Here is a 21,293-nt window from a genome sequence, read left to right as displayed (position 1 = left end):
TCACGATCCTCATGTCAACTTACGAGAAGTTGTCTTACATCTGTATGGTGACTAGCACAACGTCAGAGGTTTCACTTGTACCGCCTGACACAGGGGCTGCATGGCTACTTTCTGCGAATGGGCATTGGATAATTTCACTCTGGAAGCTTTGCAAAGTGTTATATTCTCTGATGATTCCAAAATCACAAATTCTGGTGCATCGAACCATCATAAGATGCATTACTGGGCCACAGAAAATCTTAGGTGATTATTTTAATAAATACAACAACTAGCCATTTTTATGTATGTTCAAGCTAATACGTTTTTCGAGCTTTCCCTTCTCCTCAATTGTCGTAATACATATTTCCGTCTTCAGTTAGGACATAGTTACAACATCGACAGCAAATTGGATGCCGCAGCTGCCCTGTGTAAAATAAAACTACTATTTACCTACTACACCTCGGGAGCTGTATATTTACGACGTACTGCCGCTTAGGCGCACTAAGCAACGATACATCGTAAATATATGGTATATTACACGGTATACTAAATGGCAATATATTGTAAACATACACCTGAAGAGGTGCAGTAGCGAAACAAAATTGTTATATTGTGCAGGGCAGTTGCAGCACCCATCTTGCTGTCCATGTTGTAATTATGTAGAGCCTGAAGACTCAAATACATATTACACTAACTGAAGATGTGTAAAATCCCGAAACCTGTGTTATTTTAAATAATGATTAAAAAATTGGCTGGTTGCTGTATTTATTAAAATAATATAATCCACAGCCGAGAAGCTCAATAGCAGGTAAAATGGATGAATAATTGTCTTAGGCTATTATTGTTGTGTTGGCAGAAGAGCCAACCCGTGTTACGAATGGAGGCCGAAATGCACGCGTTTTAGCTAACGCAGGCTGGCGTGAGGAGGGAAGAACTATACTGACGTGAGGTCTGGAACATGACAAGGAATTAGAATGCAGAAAGCGGACGCAATTAGTTTGATTCTTAACTTTAATCCATTAATGATGAACGTCGCTCTTGAAGGTACATGATTCACAATATCAATATCAATAATAACTAAAAATGGCGCCTTGCTAGGTCGTAGCAAGTGACGTAGCTGAAGACCATGCTAAACTGTCGTCTTTGCAAATGAGAGCGTATGTAGCCAGTGAACCATCGCTAGCAAAGTCGGCTGTACAACTGGGGCGACTCTGCAAATGAGAGCGTATGTAGCCAGTGAACCATCGCTAGCAAAGTCGGCTGTACAACTGGGGGGAGTGCTAGGGCGTCTCTGTAGACTAGACCTGCCGTGTGGCGGCGCTCGGTCTGCAATCACTGATATGGCGATACGCGGGTCCGACGTATACTAACGGACCGCGGCCGATTTAAAGGCTACCACCTAGCAAGTGTGGTGTCTGGCGGAGACACCACAATTACCTCATGTCGACCGTCCATTAATGTGAGCTATGAAATCCTTGGAGATGAAATCATTGCTCTACATTACTTCAAAGGTACTCTCACAAGTGGGAAGTATTCATGCTCCCTAAGATAAAATGATAGAAATTTGATTAAACTGATTTGTACACAGCTGATTTAAATAAATCTGCTTCATTGCACAAAAAATATTGTATTTAAAGCCCGCATCTCGTGGTCGTGCGGTAGCGTTCTCGCTTCCCACGCCCGGGTTCCCGGGTTCGATTCCCGGCGGGGTCAGGGATTTTCTCTGCCTCGTTATGTCCTTAGGTTAGTTAGGTTTAAGTAGTTCTCAGTTCTAGGGGACTGATGACCATAGATGTTAAGTCCCATAGTGCTCAGAGCCATTTGAACCATTTTTTTTTTGTTGTATTTAAAAATTTATATATCGTTGCTGGAACTCCCTAACTAATAACTAAACCGCTAAATAAACTATTTTCATAATTCCACTGAAAGATTGATCCTTAAAACTTTGACAACCCCTCGTTTGCGCAGACACATGAACATTGGGCCAACTGACATTATCATAGAAAGGAGGAGGTAGCATTTAAGTTTACTTAAGGCTGTGGTTGTCAGGAGACCACTTTTCTACTTACAAGGGAAACTCGTACCCCCCCTCAGATTTATTGGTACGATGGTCCACTGGATAGCCCGTCAAAAACTAAACACAGATCAAGCATGAAAACAGGAAGAAGCTGTACTGAACTGCGAAAAAAAAGCAAAATATAAACAGTGAACGGTCCAAGCTCAAGAAGTGTAATATTATTTGTGCTGGAAAAGCAACGGTGTCGTGGTTAGGTAGTCAAGGATTTAGACTACAAAGCGGACGATTCGTGATCAAGACTCCATTTTTTTCCATTTATTTTATCAGTATAATATGAACTGTCTGCCCAGTCATTGAAATGTTTTTTTTCTCTTGTTGTAGTCTTGTCAGTTGTCATACTATAAAATAGTTTTAGAATATAAGTTACGTGGGAAGAACACATTGCCGTCGCAGGTAAAGGTAATGAGTAGTGAGAGCAGGCGGGATACCACATAGACGTCTCACAGAAATGAAACTACAAATAAACTGGTATGATCTATGATACAACAAAGGAATTAAAGAGTCAAAACTTCCAAAATGGAACGTAACTTCAAAAACATTAAAAAACATATGTTTTGACAGAGCACAGAGAAACTGTGATTGTGAAACTACGGCGTTCATGTGTTGCTGTTTGTATGACAAACTACTATGTTTTCATCATTTCCTTGGGAGTGATCACATTCGCATTCACACGGATATCTAAATAGCGCAGTCATTTACAATGCGATGCGTTTTCGTTAGTCACCACTTTATTTATTTGCTGTAAAGTCTCTGTGTGGTTCAGATAACTGCCACGGGAGGCCAAGTGCAGTTATATCACGGTCTGGTAGTACTGAATCAACACTGATAAACCTACAAAACACAATGCAAATTTAATTAAACACTCCTCTTTGTTTATGTTTGTGCCTTCCATGTACAGACCACACAAAACTTTGCGAGAAAAAAATTGTGTAGTATTTGACGGATGTGGCACCACCGAATTTAGCAAACAGGAAAATAATTTTGCAGGACAATAAGCAATTAATTTGAATAATGTCCTGTGCGTACGAGGCCTCGCCGTTTTGAAGCATATGAAACTGTTAAATCCGACGTTCCGACCGCCTTTGCAGAGGTCGTCTTGAGGACGACTGAACAAAAATTATAAATCCTATTCGTAGGAATGCAAAAACGAAACTTTTTCCTGGCGTTAAATACCGTATTGCGTTCATGTGTTGCTGTTTATATGACAAACTACTATGTTTTCATCGTTTCCTTGGGAGTGATCAGATTCGCATTCACAAGAATATCTAAATAGCGCAAGGAGGCGTATCCCACTCACTCACCCGGTGTACAACTTATGGGCGTCAGTAAGAGATACCTATTATATGACACACGTGCTGTCACCATTGCCCTGTGTGACACACCAGACGTGTTTTCCAGTGGAGTATTGTGTTGACTTGTGGCCTTTTCATCAAACTTTGCTGTTCCCTTTCGAAGGCCACTGCCTTTCGGCTGCTATTAGAGTAATTGTGCAGAATCAACTTTCTTTGCAGACACCTTTCTTACACCTCGCCTTTGCAAACGGCTGTTACATCACGCCACAGACACAAATTTGAATATATCGAGCAGCGGGGAAAAAAATGGCCATATGAAGCTTTGACCAGGCCTCGCCCCTCTTGCACCCCATGGTTCAAATGGCTCTGAGCACTATGGGACTTAACATCTGAAGTTATCAGTCCCCTAGTACTTAGAATTACTTAAACCTAACCAACCTAAGGACATCACACACATTCATGCCCGATTCAGGTTTAGAACCTACGACCGTAGCAGTCGCACGGTTCCAGACTGAAGCGCCTATAACCGCTCGTCCACCGGGGCCGGTCTGTTGCACTCCATCACACTGACTGCTTAACCAGGACGTGGTGGCTCTCCGGATTGCTGTATGTTGCCATCCTTGTGATTGGGCCGTTCACTGTTTTGTTTTGCTTTTTTTTTTCACTGTTCAGTGCACCTTCTGCCTGTTTTCATGCTTGATTTGAGTTCAGTTTTTCGCTGGCTGTCCACTGAGCGCTCTTCCCTCCTCTGAGGGGGATGCGATGGGGGTTTCCCTCGTAAGAGATACCGTTCACGGACCTTGGTCATAAGTATTTATAATATTAATACGAATAGGATTCAGTTTCAATTGAAATCGGTTGTGAGTCGCAATTTGTTGTGAGTCGGTATTTAACGCAAGGGAAAAGTTTCATTTTACATTCTTACGAATACGATTCATAATTTTTGTTCAGTCGTCGTCAAGACGACCTCTGCAAAGGCGGTCGGAACGATGGATTTAACAGTTTCATATGCTTCGAAAAGGCGAGTCCTAGTACGCACAGGACTTTATTCAAATTAATTGCTTACTCTTGCAAAATTATTTCCCTGTTTGCTAAACTTAATGGTGCCACATCTGTCAAAGACTACACAATTTTTTCTCGCAAAGTTTTGTGTGGTCTGTACATGGAAGGCGCAAAAATAAACAAAGAGCAGTATTTAATTAAATTTGTATTGTGTTTTGTAGGTTTATCAGTGTTGGTTCAGTACTACCAGACCATGATATAACTGCACTTGGCCTCCCGTGGCAGTTATCTGAACCACACAGAGACTTTACAGCAAACAAATAAAGTGGTGATTAACCAAAACGCATCGCATTGTGAATGACTGCGTCATATTTTGAACGATTTCAGGGCAATTCTGCATATACTGTCCAGTGGTTCAGTGTTTCCTCGTGAAATATCACGATAAATACTCAAAATTAGCCGACCGAAGCTCCCTCATCCCCAGGTGCAATAATATCGGGGTCGAATAATAAGCGAACAGTCAGTGTGTAAGTAGGCTGTTTAGGTTTTTTTATTGGTAACGCCACATAGCACTCTGTATGAAAAATCACTGGCTGTGCTGTGTGCAGTCAGTGGCTGGTTGGCATTGTAGTAATACTCGCCATTGTAGTGTTGGGCGGCTGGATGTTAACAGCGCGTAGCGTTGCGCAGTTAGAGGTCAGCCGCCAGCAGTGGTGGATGTGGGGAGAGAGATGGCGGAGTTTTGAAATTTGTAAGAATGGATGTCATGAACGGCTATATATATTATGACTACTAAGGTAAATACATTGTTTGTTCTCTATTAAAATCTTTCATTTGCTAACTATACCTATCAGTAGTTAGTGCCTTCCGTAATTTGAATCTTTTATTTAGCTAGCAGTATTGGCGCTCTCTGTATTGCAGTAGTTTGAGTAACGAAGATTTTTGTGAGGTAAGTGATTTGTGAAACGTATATGTTAATTTAGTCAGGGCCATTCTCTTGTAGGGATTACTGAAAGTCAGAGCCGGCCGCGGTGGTCTCGCGGTTCTAGGCGCGCAGTCCGGAACCGTGAGACTGCTACGGTCGCAGGTTCGAATCCTGCCTCGGGCATGGCTGTGTGTGATGTCCTTAGGTTAGTTAGGTTTAAGTAGTTCTAAGTTCTAGGGGACTGATGACCACAGCAGTTGAGTCCCATAGTGCTCAGAGCCATTTGAACCATTTTTTTTTTGAAAGTCAGATAGCGTTGCGTCAAAAATATTGTGTGTCAGTTTAAGCACAGTTATGTATAATTTTTCTAAGGGGACGTTTCAAGTGCGCCATTTTATTGATAAAGCAATGGCTTTATGGACGCAAAAATTTCGTATTATCGTAGAAACTCAGGCTTCCAACTACCTCGACTATTCAGCAAATTTTAAAACAGAATCAGTTTGACGAAACAAACTTTATTACCGTATTCTCTATAGTAAAATTCTCTTAAAATTGGGCGACACAGCATGAAAGACATTTTGTTGTAAAATAACCACCACAAGCTGTTAAAAAAGTTTATTAGCCTGCACCTATTTTCTACATAGCGTTTATAGCCTGGCCGAATCATGGACCTAAATAGAGCCAATTCGGTGTGATATCTTTCATAACGCTCTACGATCTCTGTAGCTCAGAACAAAAGATGATGTGAGCTGATCTCGTCAGTTTATTTACATTGTTTTAAAAATTTATTTCAATAGTTCCATCCACTCAGCGATCCAACGTTTAAGTCTCAAAAATGATCATTAATGTTAAATAATTTGGGCCCATACTCTATCTAGGTTCAGTGTCAGACTTTCATTGCATACATCTGTAGACTGACAGTTTGTGCAAACTTACATTATCATTTCAATGTACAACACGTATTCTCCACAACTAGATTTCTATATAATCAGTTATAGCGATTCAAACTCTTACGTGTACGTTGCTCAGTAAAGCCAATCAAAAAATTTAAAACAAAATGATGTTGCTGTTTAGCAATGGGCCACGTCAGGCTACCATGTTGAACGGATGAAATAGTTTTAGTAGAAAAATATTTGTTTTCAACTGCTTTATTGAGCCTCTGATATACGAAACAGTTTATGGTAAAGTGGTTTCAAGTGATTAAGCAGTAGTCTGGTTGTGGACAATATGTGTCGTAAAGTATACTGAAGTAGCTTTGTAAGCTTTCACAAATGGTCAGCGTACAGACGTTTGCACTGAAAGTCTCACACCAACCAGGACAAACAAATGCGTATTGGATCGAAATTATTTGACACTAATAACAACTTGTGACGTGGATCGGTGGGCGACCAGAGCTACCGAAATTAATTTTTGAAATAATATAAATCAAATGACGAGATCAGTTCGCGTCATCTTGTGTTCCGTCCGCCCTGACGGCTGAGTGATAGCCGGCACGCACGGAAGCTCAGTGTGTTCGGTCAGACGGTTTCGCTGCCCTCTGTAATAAAGAAAACTGAACGAAAGGATCAACGAACAACCCAAATGGGTGTCATCGGACGTCCGAATTTCAACGAACAATATAGAACAAAAATGAGATCAACAAGATTTTTTTTTTTTTTAAAGGTGGTCAACTTGACGGGGTGCCGTCCTATGGGTCCGGGTTCGATTCCCGGCTCGGTCGGAGATTTTCTCCGTTCAGGGACTGGGTGTTGTGTTGTGTTGTCTTCATCATCATTTCATCCCCATCCGGCGCGCAGATCGGCCAATGTGGCATCGAATGTAATAAGACCTGCACCAAGGCGGCTGGACGTGCCCCGCAGGTTGCCTCCTGGCCTATGACGCCAAACGCTCATTTCCATTTCCATCTTGTGTTCCGAGCACCATCAAAGATGTCACATTGCACTGGCTCCATTTCAGCACGACCTTCTGCAAGAAGACGACCGCTAGGTACAAAATATTTGCAAAATAATAAAACAAAAACTTATAACAACTTGTAAGCGTTGTTTTATAGCAAAAAGTTTGTTTTTGAAGCTCTGCTCTGAGCGACCCAGAACATGTGAAGTTCATGCCGTTGTACCGTACACTTTATGGACAGACAGCTGACACACAGTATTTTCATGTAGATTGTTCGCACAACACTTTGGTTAAGTGCTTCTCCTCTTTCACACACGTACGTTGGACGTCTCAAAGGGCACTAATGCACTGCGAGTAACCTAAAGAGCGCCGAGAGAACTAAGGTTCGCAAGAAAAAAGGGACGGGACCACGTACAGGCACCGCACCGCTGCACACAGACGACAAATAGCATGTCGGGAGCGCACAGATAAATCTCGAGTTGCGGTATTGATTAATGGCGTACACAGAAACGTAAACAAGCTGGCACTCCAGGATTGTAAACACGCTGCCGTGGCGTCAGAGCGCGATGCAACCACAAACCGAACCATAGTAACAAATCACTCAGTAGTGAGTGCTAACATTACCACAAACATCTTTCACTTATTTACTGAAGTGTCATCGTCAGGACAAATTGTTTCAACTGATGGTATGTTTGCACTGCGAGCAAGCCTTCTGAAATAAGTACAATGACTTAGTCGGGGATACGTAATGCCACTTACTTGACAAATCACTGTATGTCGTACGGTTAAGTGGGCCAGTACCGTATTTACCTGGCGTTCTGCCCGTTCACGGATGCATAAAACGACTGCCGGTAGGTACATGAACACCTCTGCTTCCAACAGCGTACTGTAATGTTTCCTCACCATCGGTGTCTTTATCAGCTTCAGAAAGATCTAACCTATTTTATCAATCATATACCTTATTTGCGCAATCTGTGTGAAAAGCAGAGGGCGAAAATAATAGAATTTTTATTAAATGAAGTTCCTTATGATTTAAAAAATAAGCCCACATTAGATGCGTGACCACGTCATAGAGGTGCTAACATTTCGTTTCACTTTGCATCTTTTTCCCACAGTTGTACCCTGATGACACGGGCGACTGAACTTATTTATCTGATGACTTCCCTTTTTTCACCCTTTAAAACCTGTTATGTTTGTTACGTTATTCTGTCCCACTTACATTGTTTCACAGTTTCCGACTTTCGATTTGTCTGAAAATTGATGATTCTCGATATGTATTCTAAGCCCGTCTCCGTGATGTGCCATACCATATTTGATGCTACTTTCCTCAAGATCTTTTACTTTTAAAAAGCAAGTTGCTCCTAACTTTCGTTGGGCTGGCAAGTCTTAGAATATTCTTTTGATCAACCAGTCATTGTTCATTGCGGCAATGAACGTGTCAGGGATTCACCAACTGCGACATACTTAGCCTATATGTTTTGACGATGCCATTATGGTCTTATCACTTTAGGACATGGTGTAAAAAGGATCTGAGGATGGTCATTACGGGCTGAAACCGGTCATTGTCTAAAGAATTAATATTGTGATCAAAGACTGGATTTAAAAAAATGTCAGAGATTTTCTAAGTATGCTGATTTAATTCCTGAAATCCATCCGTAACGGGCCAATAAGGTGTCTTATAATTTTCTTTCTTGCTGTTCTATGCCACAAGTTACACTGTCACTAGTCATTAAGGACTGCGATGCATGTAATAAATGCGATTAAATTACTGAAGGCTTTTGGTAATTTAGAGATTCTTTCTTTGTTTGCTTCACTATTTAATTCTGAATGCTGGATTTTTTCCCATACGTATTTATTTTTAGGTGCATGATATATTTAATCAGATTGAGTTACTGTAGGTTTTCCGCATAGGTACCAGGGAGTTCCATGTCCTGAGTTTTCTTATATTTTCCATGCAGTTTAAAGTGCAAACTAATTAACGTTTTTCTATTATCTGAGAGAAAATGTAGACCACCTCTGAAAACCACACACTGCAAATGAATTCATTTTCTCGGATTATGCCACTACTTACTCCATTAACCTCATTCTTTCTGGTGCTGACGACTTTTTCCAATGTAAGACTGAACAACGGGGATACTTAAATTCTTGTCGGATTCTTTTTGTAATGTGAAAAGGTTGAGACATTTCACCTAAACGTTAGTTATTGTCTCCACGATTACATTATGTGATCGTACTGATAAATGTAAAAAGCTTCAAATCATATTTTAAAGAATACACAAAACACGAGATGACATGGGAAGTAAAAATTTTACAAAGCAATGGCCACCCCGATTCTAACATATTAAAGATATCGTTGGACAGCGGCATTTCCACCAGCTAGCTAAGACTAGGCGTTGACTTAGGGCGGCAAAATTTTAAGGGCAGCAAGAGGAGGAATAAATTAATTTAAAATCAAAGTGAAAAAAAAATGAGCAACTGAGGAGAGAAAACGATTCCCGGTGGGGTCAGGGATTTTCTCTGCCTCGTGATTACTGGGTGTTGTGTGATGTCCTTAGGTTAGTTAGGTTTAAGTAGTTCTAAGTTCTAGGGGACTGATGACCGAAGATGTTGTCCCATAGTGCTCAGAGCCATTTGAGCCATTTTTTGAGGAGAGAAAAAATGAAGAAGAGGAAAAATTAAAACACCAAATTGTTTTCAAAAGCATACGTAACAATTACCTATTAGATCTTTGACGAAAGTTAACACATTGCCTCTTCCTACCTCAAAACGAAAGCAGCGACTACCGAGAACGAAACGGACACAAACGTGACCTTCATTCAACTCTGTCGGGCGCTGGAGCGCGGCAAATACGCCGGCTTAGAGTCATGTTGCGACTTGATACCATACCTCTCTGTGCCATTTGCGCTCTCTCTCTCTCTCTCTCTTTCTCTCTCTCTCTCTCTCTCCGCAGACCATATGTCAAGTGTCAGTTGCACGGAGTGGTTCTGTTCGTGATTTTTAGTTCTATTATTATTTCCTGTGGATAATCCATCATGTGTTCACAATCTAGCTTTTGTACTTCTCTTTCAACATGTCTAAAAGGAGTAAAGGGTAAGTCAGTTCATCATACTCATAAATAAAAATGACCTGGCGGTTGTCTTTAAGTCTGTCTCTGATTGTGTGGGACTCGCAGCACGATAAAAGAATTACATTGTCTTTTCTCAAACAAAACAGCTGTCATTTCCTTCTAATTTGATACATGTCATGAGTTGCTTATCGACGTAACATAACAGTAGAAACTGTGTGCTTCGTGCTTGCAAACTGTTGTTTCAGTATAATTTGCACATTAGTGCAGACTGCAGTCTCTGTTTTGCATATTACACTTTGCCAACTGTTTGATCTACACAAGTAAAGTGCGAAAGGACATCTTCTGTTTCAAAGAGTATAGGAACTAGGCTTCTGCATCGCAAGGACAAGAACTCTTAGCAGCATTCGTAATTTTAACATTGAAACTGATATTATTTATAACTTTGATTTTGCGTTTCATGATAATAGTTCCACACTTTTAGTAGTCCATTTTGTTACAATTGAGAAAAAAAGTAATTGATGCTACATTTGGTTGCAATGGTATATTTAACTTAGCTCTAGTTTAAATTGTTAAACACATTCATCCTATTACAATTATTTTCGGAAATTTCAAAAACCGGAAGACAAAAACTAAGCAGCTGAGGACATTTGTAGTCCTCAATCACTTTTAAAGGCATTGACGTCAAAACATGAAAATTTAGGATTGTCGCCAAAAAATTAGGACGTCTGGTCACCTTAGTTTAATGATTAGAAGTATAGTACAAGATTTGAATTGTTGTGACGTTGCTGTTCGTGGTGGATACCCCCTATCAGGGAGACGATGGTAGTAGAAAAGACTGGGTGTCATTTTTCAGTCCTCGCCTATGGCGGCAAAACACGTAGCAACGGTTCCGATCTTGAACACAAATTAAGAAACGCAAAAGAAAAATGCAGTGTGTAGAAGTAAAATTATTAAGGAATCTTAAAGATAAAACGGAAAATATTATTATGGGTTCAAATGGTTCTGAGCACTATGCGACTTAACTTCTGAGGTCATCAGTCGCCTAGAACTTAGAACTAATTAAACCTAACTGACCTAAGGACATCACACACATCCATGCCCGAGGCAGGATTCGAACCTGCGACCTTAGCGGTCGCGTGGTTCCGGACTGAGGAGCTTAGAACCGCTAGTCCACAGCGGCCGGCCTTTATTATAAGAGAAGAACTTAATTCTGTAAAACCAAAAAAACAGAGCAAGGCTGCATAAAATGGTTACAACGTATCGACGAAATGAGGGGAATAGCGATTAGTTAGACAAAAATTAGTTATTAACCAATAGAAAACGAGGTGTAGACGACCGAGAAACAGATGTTTTCAGTGGACGGAACAGCCTAATCCATGAAGTGAAGAAGAGAAAGGAGAAGGCGAAGCAGAAGAAGATTTGATAGCCAGTGTCCTGGAGCCTGTCAACTGCTTTTTCGATCTTTATCGTTTTGAACTAAGCAGTTCACACAGATGATGTAGTTCCGCTATCACAAGCGAGTTCTCAAAGCGCCCGTTGGGAAGCACAGGTGACCGGGCTTCTTATCCGCCATGAGGCTGGGGTTAGTTCCGCCCGGCCAGACTGCTTCGCGACACCCACGCAGTTGCGAGCGCACTGGTGGAGGCGCCCCTTGCGACGCCGCAGGTGCAGACGCGCCACAGCCGCTGCACACCAAAGCCGCTGCACCCTCTGCCGGCTGATCTGACCGCAATTGATAAGCGCCGGCGGCCGGGAGCTCCCACGTGTCCGTGCACCATACCGCAGCATGCAGATACCTGCTGGTACATATTCTGCAGATGCGCTACGTAGCATACACACTACGGAAACTGCCTCATCCGATGAGAGGCTAATACCGCAAGTAAATGAGTCAGCCTGTATCTGTTCTGGGCTACAACTAAATGTTTCAGTAGTGGACGTCACGGTACTTCTGATGGCATAAACCTGTCAATGAGATGCGGTAATCATATAATTCTGATAATTACCATGAAAAAAAGTTGCTAAGTACACTGACGGAGAAAGAATCTCAACACAAAGAACGAGTTGTACAACATAAACGAATTTTGGTAGGCTACATTTGAAGACAGATATGAAAATTACCGAACTATCAGTTTAATTAGCCACGGCTGCAAAATACAAACACGAATTCTTTACAGACGAATGGAAAAACTGGTAGGAGCCGATCTCCGGGAAGATCAGTTTGGATTCCGTAGAAATATTGCAACATGTAAGGCAATACTGATCCTACGACTTATCTTAGAAGCTAGATTAAGAAAAGGCAAATCTACGTTTCTAGCATTTGTAGACCTAGAGAAGGCTTTTCACAATGTTGACTGGAGAACTCTTTCAAATTCTGAAGGTGGCATGGGTAAAATACAGGGAGCGAAAGGCTATTTACAGTTTTTACATAAAGCAGATAGCAGTTATAAGAGTCGAGGGGCATGAAAGGGAGGCAGCGGTTGGGAAGGGAGTGAGACACGGTTGTAGCCTCTCCCCAATGCTATTCAATCTGTATATTGAGCAAACAGTAAAGGAAACAAAAGAAAAATTCGGATTAGGAATTAAAATCCAAGGAGAAGAAATAAAATCTTTGAGGTTCGCCGATGACATTGTAATTCTGTCAGAGACAGCAAAGGACCTGGAAAAGCAGCTGAACGGAATGGACAATGTCTTGAAAGGAGGATATAAGATGAACATCAACAAAAGCAAAACGAGGGTATTCGATTGTAGTAGGATTAAATCGGGTGATGCTGAGTGAATTAGATTAGGAAATGAGACGCTTAAAGTAGTAAATGAGTTTTGCTATTTGGGATGCAAAATAACTGATGACGGTCGAAGTAGAGAGAATATAAAATGTAGACTGGCAATGCTGAGGAAAGCGTTTCTGAAGAAGAGACATTTTTTAACATCGAGTGTATATTTAAGTGTCAGGTTCAGATGGCTCTGAGCACTATGGGACTTAACTTCTAAGGTCATCAGTACCCTAGAACTTAGAACTACTTAAACCTAACTAACCTAAGGGCATCACACACACCCATGCCTGAGGCAGGATTCGAACCTGTGACCGTAGCGGTCGCGCGGTTCCAGACTGTAGTGCCTAGAACGGCTCGGTCACCCAAGCCGGCTAAGTCTCAGGAAGTCGTTTCTGAATGTATTTGTATGGAGTGTATCCATGTATGGAAGTGAAACTAAGGGGATAAATATTTTAGACAAGAAGAGAGGAGAACCTTTCGAAATGTCGCGCTACAGGAGAATGCTGAAGATTAGATGGGTAGATCATATAACTAATACGAAGGTATGGAATAGAATTGGGGAGAAGAGAAATTTGCGGCACAACTTGACTAGAAGAAGGGGTCGGTTGGTAGGACATATTCTGAAGAATCAAGGGATCACCAAATTATTATTGGAGAGAAGCCTGGAGGGTAAAAACTGTAGAGGAAGACCAAGAGATGAATACACTAAACAGATTCAGAAGGATGTAGATTGCAGTACGTACTGGGAGATGAAGAAGTTTGCACAGGATAGAGCAGCATGGAGAGCTGCATCAGACCAGTCTCTGGACTGAAGACATCTACATCTACATCTACATGATTATTCTGCAATTCACATTTAAGTGCTTGGCAGAGGGTTCATCGAACCATAACAACAACATATGAAAGACGACATCTGCTCGTATTTAGCGCATGTGGGACAAAAGTGGCGCTGGTAGCGCCGCAATGAGGATGCAAGGTTTCCTTTAAATACACGATGCAACGGTTGTAAGCTTTAATTATCTTTGAGATTGGACCCGGTGAGCTGATTTCGGTCAAAAATTCGTTCAAGGCGACAGACGCCGTTATGAACAACTCACTAAATTTGAACGAGGTCGTGGAATAGGGCTACGAGAAGCCGTATGTTCCTTCTGCGATGCTACAGAAAGACTTGGCAGGAATGCAGCAACTATACACCACTGGTGGCAGTGGCGATCACAAGAGAGTACTGTCGGAAGAAGACGGGCTCCGGACGCACAGTATCGAGAGGGATGATAGTCGCGGTCGGCGTGTGGCTCTGGTGCTTCGTACTGACAGTACTGAATCTGCAGCAGCAGCTGGCAGTTGGCAAAACGAACTGTTACAAATCGATTACTTCGAGGTCAGCTTCGAAACAGACGCCCTGTAGCGTGTATTCCACTGACTCCAAACTACCACCATTTGCGACGTCAATGGCGTCAAGCGAGAGCTCATTGGAGGGCAGGTTGGAGGTCCGTTGTGTTTCCTGATGACAGTTTGTTCTGGCTCGATGGCAGTAATGCACGTGTGATCACTCAACCAACCTGTTTGCTTTCTAGCTGAACTCGACCAACACCTGGAGTTTCCTATGACAGTGCTAGCGCTCTCGTAGTTATTCCACGCATCCTAGTGATTCGAAGTGTTTTGCTGTCATTCATGAACAGCATCCCAGTGGGTGTTTTCCAACAGGATACGGCTCGCCCATGTACTGCTGTTCGAACGTAACACGCTCTACAGAGTGTCGACATGTTGCCTATTCGATCACCAGTTCCATTTCAAATCGAACACATATTGGACATCATCGGATGGTGTCCGTCATCCACAAACAGCATACACAGTCCCTCTATACACTGTCACATCCACAAACTGACATCTGGCACCCGAACAATACGTGCACGTACGCATGCTTGCATTCAGCACTCTGGCGGTTACATCGGTATTTAATGTATCAGCATTTCACATTTGCTATGGCTTATCTAGGACCTACATTAACGTGTGGCCTTGTAATATGAATCACTTAAATGAATAATATTACCAAATCTATTGCCGAAATTTCGTTACTCTCCATTAATTTTATTTTGATCTTGCTATCTATTCCCGTCAGTTGATTTTGGTAACGTTCTATCCATTTACGTGCGAGCAGTCCCGTTACTACAAAAATTCCCGTAAACCATCACCGCAGCACACCACCAGGAGAGCCAAAACAAAGTGGCTTAGGCGATTGGTCAAGTGGTCTATGGTGCGATATTTCGTTTTCTGTCTTCAAATGACAACACTGTTCACATGCTGACAATGTTGTCTCCACTGTGCTGCAGAAGTTTCGCTACCAATCCCTTGCACATCCTCCATACAGTCCCGATTTCTCCCCATGCGACTGCCATGGTTTTGCAGCTCTGAAGAAAGAAACTCGTGGCAGTCGAGTTGCTTCGGATGAAGAGCATGCACGCCTGAGTAGTCATGGCTCCACAGGCAGCAGCAAACATTTGTTCATGAAGACATAGATAGCTTAATCCTACTGGAATACACACACCAAAAAAAGTCTCGCATCACCCCGGATCCCAGAACTTCTTAATATAGACGCTGACTGTGCATATTGTGCTACAGACACAGTGCTACAGATCCGACAGCCGATCAGTTCCAGTCATTCGGGCTCATGTTGTCTGTAGTTCAACCATGTCTAGATGCTCAATATCGCGTCTGGATTGTTACTTTGCTCTCACCAAGGGATGTGTCCACGCGTCTCCGAGTGAACCAAAGCGATTTTGTTCGCACGTGGAGCAGATACAGAGAACTCTCGATGACATGCCTCGCTCAGGGCTATTACTCCAGTGGATGACCGCTACCCACATTATGGCCCGGAGGATCCCTGACAGTAACGCCACCATGTTGAATAACGCTTTTCGTGCACCCACAGAATATTCTGTCACGACTCAAACTGTGCGCAATAGTCTGTACGATGCGCAACTTCACTCCTGACGTCCATGGAGAGGTCCATCTTTGCAAACCACGACACCATGCAGTGCGGCACATATGGGCCAAACAACATGCCGAGTGGACCGCTCAGGATTAGCATCACCTTCTCTTCACCGATGAGTGTATCATATGCCTTCAACCAGACAATCGTCGGAGCCGTGTTTGGAGACAACCCGTCAAGCTGAACGCCTTAGACACACTATCCAGCGAGTGCAGCAAGGTGGAGGTTCCCTGCTGTTTTGGGGTGGCATTATGTGGGGCCGACGTACGCCGCTGGTGGTCATGGAAAGCGCCATAAAGGTTATACGATACATGAATGGCATCCTCCGACCGATAGTGCAACCATATCGGCAGCATATTGGCGAAGAATTCGTCTTCCTGGACGACAATTCGAGCCCCGTAGTGCACATCTTGAGAATGATTTCCTTCAGTTTAACGACATCACCCCATTAGAGTGGCCAGCATGTTCTTGAGACATGAACACAATCGAACATGCCTAGGAAAGGGCTGTTTATGGACAACGTGATCCACCAACCATTTTGAGTGATCCACAGCCGAATCGCTGTCATGCACCAATACAAGAGGACGTGCTACTGGGTATTAGAGGTACCGTTGTATACACCAATCTGGACCACCACCTCTGAAGGTCTCGCTGTATGGTGGTTCAACATGCAGTGAGTGGATTTCATAAGCAATAAAAAGGGCGGAAATGATGTTAATGTTAATCTCTCTTCCAATTTTCCATATTTGAGAGGGTCCCCATGACAAACGAGCGATTGTAGGTCAATGAAACACTGTGGTAACATTAGTAAGGACATACGGGAGAGAAGAAGTAAACAGCTGAAAGTAACACATTTTAATTTCTACACGGGAGGATAACATTTGTTAATATAGCACCATATTTACGTTCCAGGCTACAAAAGTTGCTCGATGTGACGACCATCTGCACATCTGACAGTATGTAAATAATTTTCCGTCTACACTGGCTCAAGTAGCAAAAGTTGAATTATAGTCAACCTGTTCTTTAAAGAATCTTGTGACTTCCATTTAATTCAGCAGTTCTCAGATATCTGCAGAATGTTCCGCACTTTGAGATTTTCACGGACTGTTTCATTCCTTACGTGGTGATACTCCTTCCGCCCACTTACGAAATCCCAGTTAAGCTGATGAAACTCTTTTGTTCTTCATGATTCTATTCCTTTTTCAGTGTTTTCCTAATTGTTCCATACTTACGAGTAAACCAGTCAGATTTAAGATTAATGATTAGTTCATTTAGATTTGATGTGTTGCACCTTAGATATTTAGGCACATATTAAATAATTTTTATTTCATTTATTTATGTAACCTTATCAGATAATTAACTTCTGGTTCTCTCTCACACCGTGTCAGGGATTTTCCATCGCCCACCTTGCATCTAAAACGCTACTCCAGCAAGTGATATTCCATTGACACTCAGAACTGCAGTCGTCTCCACCTCTCCTAACTTTTGTGCATTCATCCATGACCTGTAGTTAAACATTTTCAAGATTGTCGGGCTTAATTGAAGCAGAAACGCGAGAAATCCAGTTTAATGAAGAGAACTGATCAGTCACTGTAAAGTGCTTTATACTCTTAAGTTATGGATTTTTTTTAACCTTGGTACTTCTTTCTGACTGCTCTTTATTGGTTGGGTATTTTCATTGTGCATTTTAGCGTTATTGGCAACGGCCTTGCCGCAGTGGATACACCGGTTCCCGTGAGATCACCGAAGTTAAGCGCTGTCGGCCGTGGTCGGCACTTGGATGGGTAACCATCCAGGCCGCCATGAGTTTTTGCCATTTTTCGGGGTGCACTCAGCCTCGTGATGCCAATTGAGGAGCTACTCGACCGAATAGTAGCGGTTTCGGTCAAGAATACCATCATAACGACCGGGAGAGCGGTGTGTTGATCCCACGGCCCTCCCATCCGCATCCTCCGCTGAGGATGACACGGCGGTCGGATGGTCCTGGTAGGCCACTCGTGGCCTGAAGACGGAGTGAAAAAAAAATTAGGGTTATCGATATTTCTGGCCCGAATTGTATTTAACTGGTTTGTATTTTTATCGACCCCTAGACACGGTCATCAACCATCTTACCATTAAAGGTCCTTATAACAGGAACTTCGCTTAACAGTTGTGAACACCCAATATCAAAATTTACCATCCTGTACCAAGATTGGAAGGTAGGAGACGAGGTACTGGCAGAAGTAAATCTGTGAGGACGGGGCGTGAGTCGTGCTTGGGTAGCTCAGTTGGTAGAGCACTTGCCCGCAAAAGGCAAAGGTCCCGAGTTCGAGTCTCGGTCCGGCACACAGTTTTAATCTTCCAGGAAGTTTCATATCAGCGCACACTCCGCTGCAGAGTGAAAATCTCATTCTGGAAACATCCCCCAGGCTGTGCCTAAGCCATGTCTCCGCAATATCCTTTCTTTCAGGAGTGCTAGTTCTGCATGGTTCGCTGGAGAGCTTCTGTAAAGTTTGGAATGTAGGAGACGAGGTACTGGCAGAAGTAAAGATGTGAGGACGGGGCGTGAGTCGTGCTTGGGTAGCTATGTTGGTAGAGCACTTTCCCGTAAAAGGCAAAGCTCCCGAGTTCGAGTCTCGGTCCGGCACACAGTTTCAATCTGCCAGGAAGTTTCAACACAAACGTCATTTCTGCCTTTTTATTGCTTATAAAAACCACACATTGCGTGTTGTACCACCATACAGCGATACCTTTAGAGGTGGTGGTCAAGACTGCCATAAACACCGGTACCTCTAGTGCCCAGTACCACGCCCTCTTGCTTTGATGCATGCCTGTATTCGTCATGCCATAGTATCCAAAAGTGCAACAAGCCCTGTTGGTGCAGGACGTCCCACTCCTCAACGGCGATTCGGCATAGATCCCTCAGAGAGGTTGGAGGGGCCACGTCATCCGTAAACAGTCCTTTTCAATCTATCCTAGGCATGTACGATAGGATTCATGTTTGGAGAACATGCTGGCCGCTCTAGTCGAGAGATGTCGTTATTCTGAAGGAAGTCATTCACAAGACTTCCACGAAGGGGGCGCGAATCGTCGTCCTGCATGCCTCGCCAATATGCTGTCGATATACTAGTAATATCGATCGGAGGATGCCACTCACGTATTGTACAGCCGCTATGGCGCCTTCCATGATCACCAGCGGCGTACGTCGACCCCCATAAAGCCACCCCAAAACAGCAGGGAACCTCCACTTTGCTGCACTTGCTGGACAGTGTGTCTAAGGCGTTCAGCCTGACAGGGTTGCCTCCAAACGTATCTCCGACGATTGTCTGGTTGAAGGCATATGCGACACTCATCGGTGAAGAGAACGTGAAGCCAATCCTGAGCGGTCCGTTCGGCATGTTGTTTGGGCCATCTGTACCGCGCTGCATCGTGTCGTAGTTTCAAAGGTGGACCTCGCATCATGCAGCCTATTGTGTACAGTTTTAGTCGTAACATAACATCCTGTGGCTGCACGAAATGCAATATTCAACATGGTGACGTTGCTGTCAGGCTTCCTCCGAACCATAATCCGTAGGTAGAGGTCATCCACTGCAATAGTAGCCCTTGGGCGGCCTGTGAGAGGCATGTCATCGACAGTTCCCTGTATCTGCTCAATGTACGAACAACATCGCTTTGGTACACTCCGAGACGCGTGGACACTTCCGTTGTTGAGAGCAAAGTAACAATGTAGTCGTGATTGAAGCGCGGTATAGACCTTCTAGACATGGTTGAACTGCAGACAACACGAGCCGTGTACCTCCTACCTGGTGAAATGACTGGATCTGATCGGCTGTCGGACCCCGTCCGCCTAATAGGCATGGTTGATAACATCTTTGTGCAGTGTATAGACATCTCTGAACAATCAAAGGGACTGTGTCTATGATACAATGTCCACAGTCAACGTCTATCTTCAGGAGTTCTGGGAACAGGGGTGATGCAAAACTGTTTTTGATGTGTGTAGCTTACAGATCAATGAAAAAAAAGTTTCAGACAGTTTGACACACACACGTAATATTATACATGTATATTATTTATACTAATGATATCTTAATGATTTTTATCCTAAGACGCCCATTTATTTTTTATGTGTATATTCTGGTATACAAATAAATTAATATTGAAATATGTAATTGTAGTTGGACTAGGTAAATACGCAGTTCATCTGTCAGTCTCAGTCCTACGTACGGAAGAAGCATACAGCCTATGTTTTATAAATAAATCTTACCTCGCCCTGATCGTGTGGTCCTTTTTTAATTATTGAAAAAATATATTTTTAGTATTTTTGCTAATATATTTGGAAATTGTAAAACAAATTAAAAGTAGAATTTCGTGTAATTAAAATGAAAACGATTTCAGGCTTGAAAGAGAGAGGGTTGATGGAGAATAACGAAAGAGAACAAAGAAAGGCAGCTCGTTTTGCATTATTGCAAAACAAGGGAGAGAGTGTCACACACATGATATACGAGTTAGCTCTTTTCGCTGCCGAGAGATCTTCTCACCAAACTTCAATTTCCAACATTTTTCTCCGAATGCGAAAATATTTTGCTGACATCCACCTAAAAAAGGGGGAAATGATCGCTGTAATAAAATAAATCAGAGCTCCCACAGAATGACTAACGTGGTCGTTTTCCCCACGCTCTGTTCAAGAGTGGAACGGCAGGGAAACAGAGTGAAAGTAGTTCGATAAATCATTTCCTAACATTTATCTTCCGCCATCGCATGACTTATTAATGTGTCTCTTGCACTTGCTACTTTAATTTCAGTTTACGAATCCTTCAAAACATATCACCGATCTGTCGGTTAATCCTTTTCGTGAAATTATCTTTTTACACATAATTTCACCTCACTGAACACATTTGTCATTTCGCATTTTGTAATGCTACTTTCATCTATAATCTGCACCAGGACCCATTTTACTCCCAGCAAATTAATTTTGCTAAGTGAAAACTGTCGAATATGCAAATCATTTATCCGGAATCCATCGTGGCAGTCGTGAGAGAACGGCGACGCTCGGCAGAAGCCGTGCCTCGGCACAGTTACACCGCCACGAGTGCTTCGTGACAAAACAACCTCGGCGAGCGGAAACTCGCGGCCTGCAGGGCCGCCACGCACTGGGAAAACACCCGTGTTTATGTTTAGCGAGCCGTTCTCGGAAAACAAGCGAGCAGCGCCGCGCGATACGCCCGTTCTCATGAGATATACGCACTCGCCCGGAAAATTTCATAAACTCCCTATCGCCCGTCACTCCAATGCAACGCATCGTCACCAAGAACATAATAA

At 42.9% G+C, this 21,293-nt stretch overlaps 1 non-coding gene across 1 annotated transcript; it reads left to right on the top strand.

Moving 5' to 3' along the window:
* Positions 1 to 18,246: 18,246 nt before the first annotated feature.
* Positions 18,247 to 18,321, top strand: Trnal-caa (transfer RNA leucine (anticodon CAA)). Its single transcript has one exon. It is a non-coding gene; the product is annotated as a tRNA-Leu (tRNA).
* Positions 18,322 to 21,293: the final 2,972 nt, after the last annotated feature.

This window comes from Schistocerca gregaria, chromosome 6 (genome assembly GCF_023897955.1).
Source record: "Schistocerca gregaria isolate iqSchGreg1 chromosome 6, iqSchGreg1.2, whole genome shotgun sequence".
Taxonomy (NCBI): Eukaryota; Metazoa; Arthropoda; class Insecta; order Orthoptera; family Acrididae; genus Schistocerca; species Schistocerca gregaria.
The sequence above is the reverse complement of the archived record's forward strand: the minus strand, read 5'-3'. Positions and strand labels throughout refer to the sequence as shown.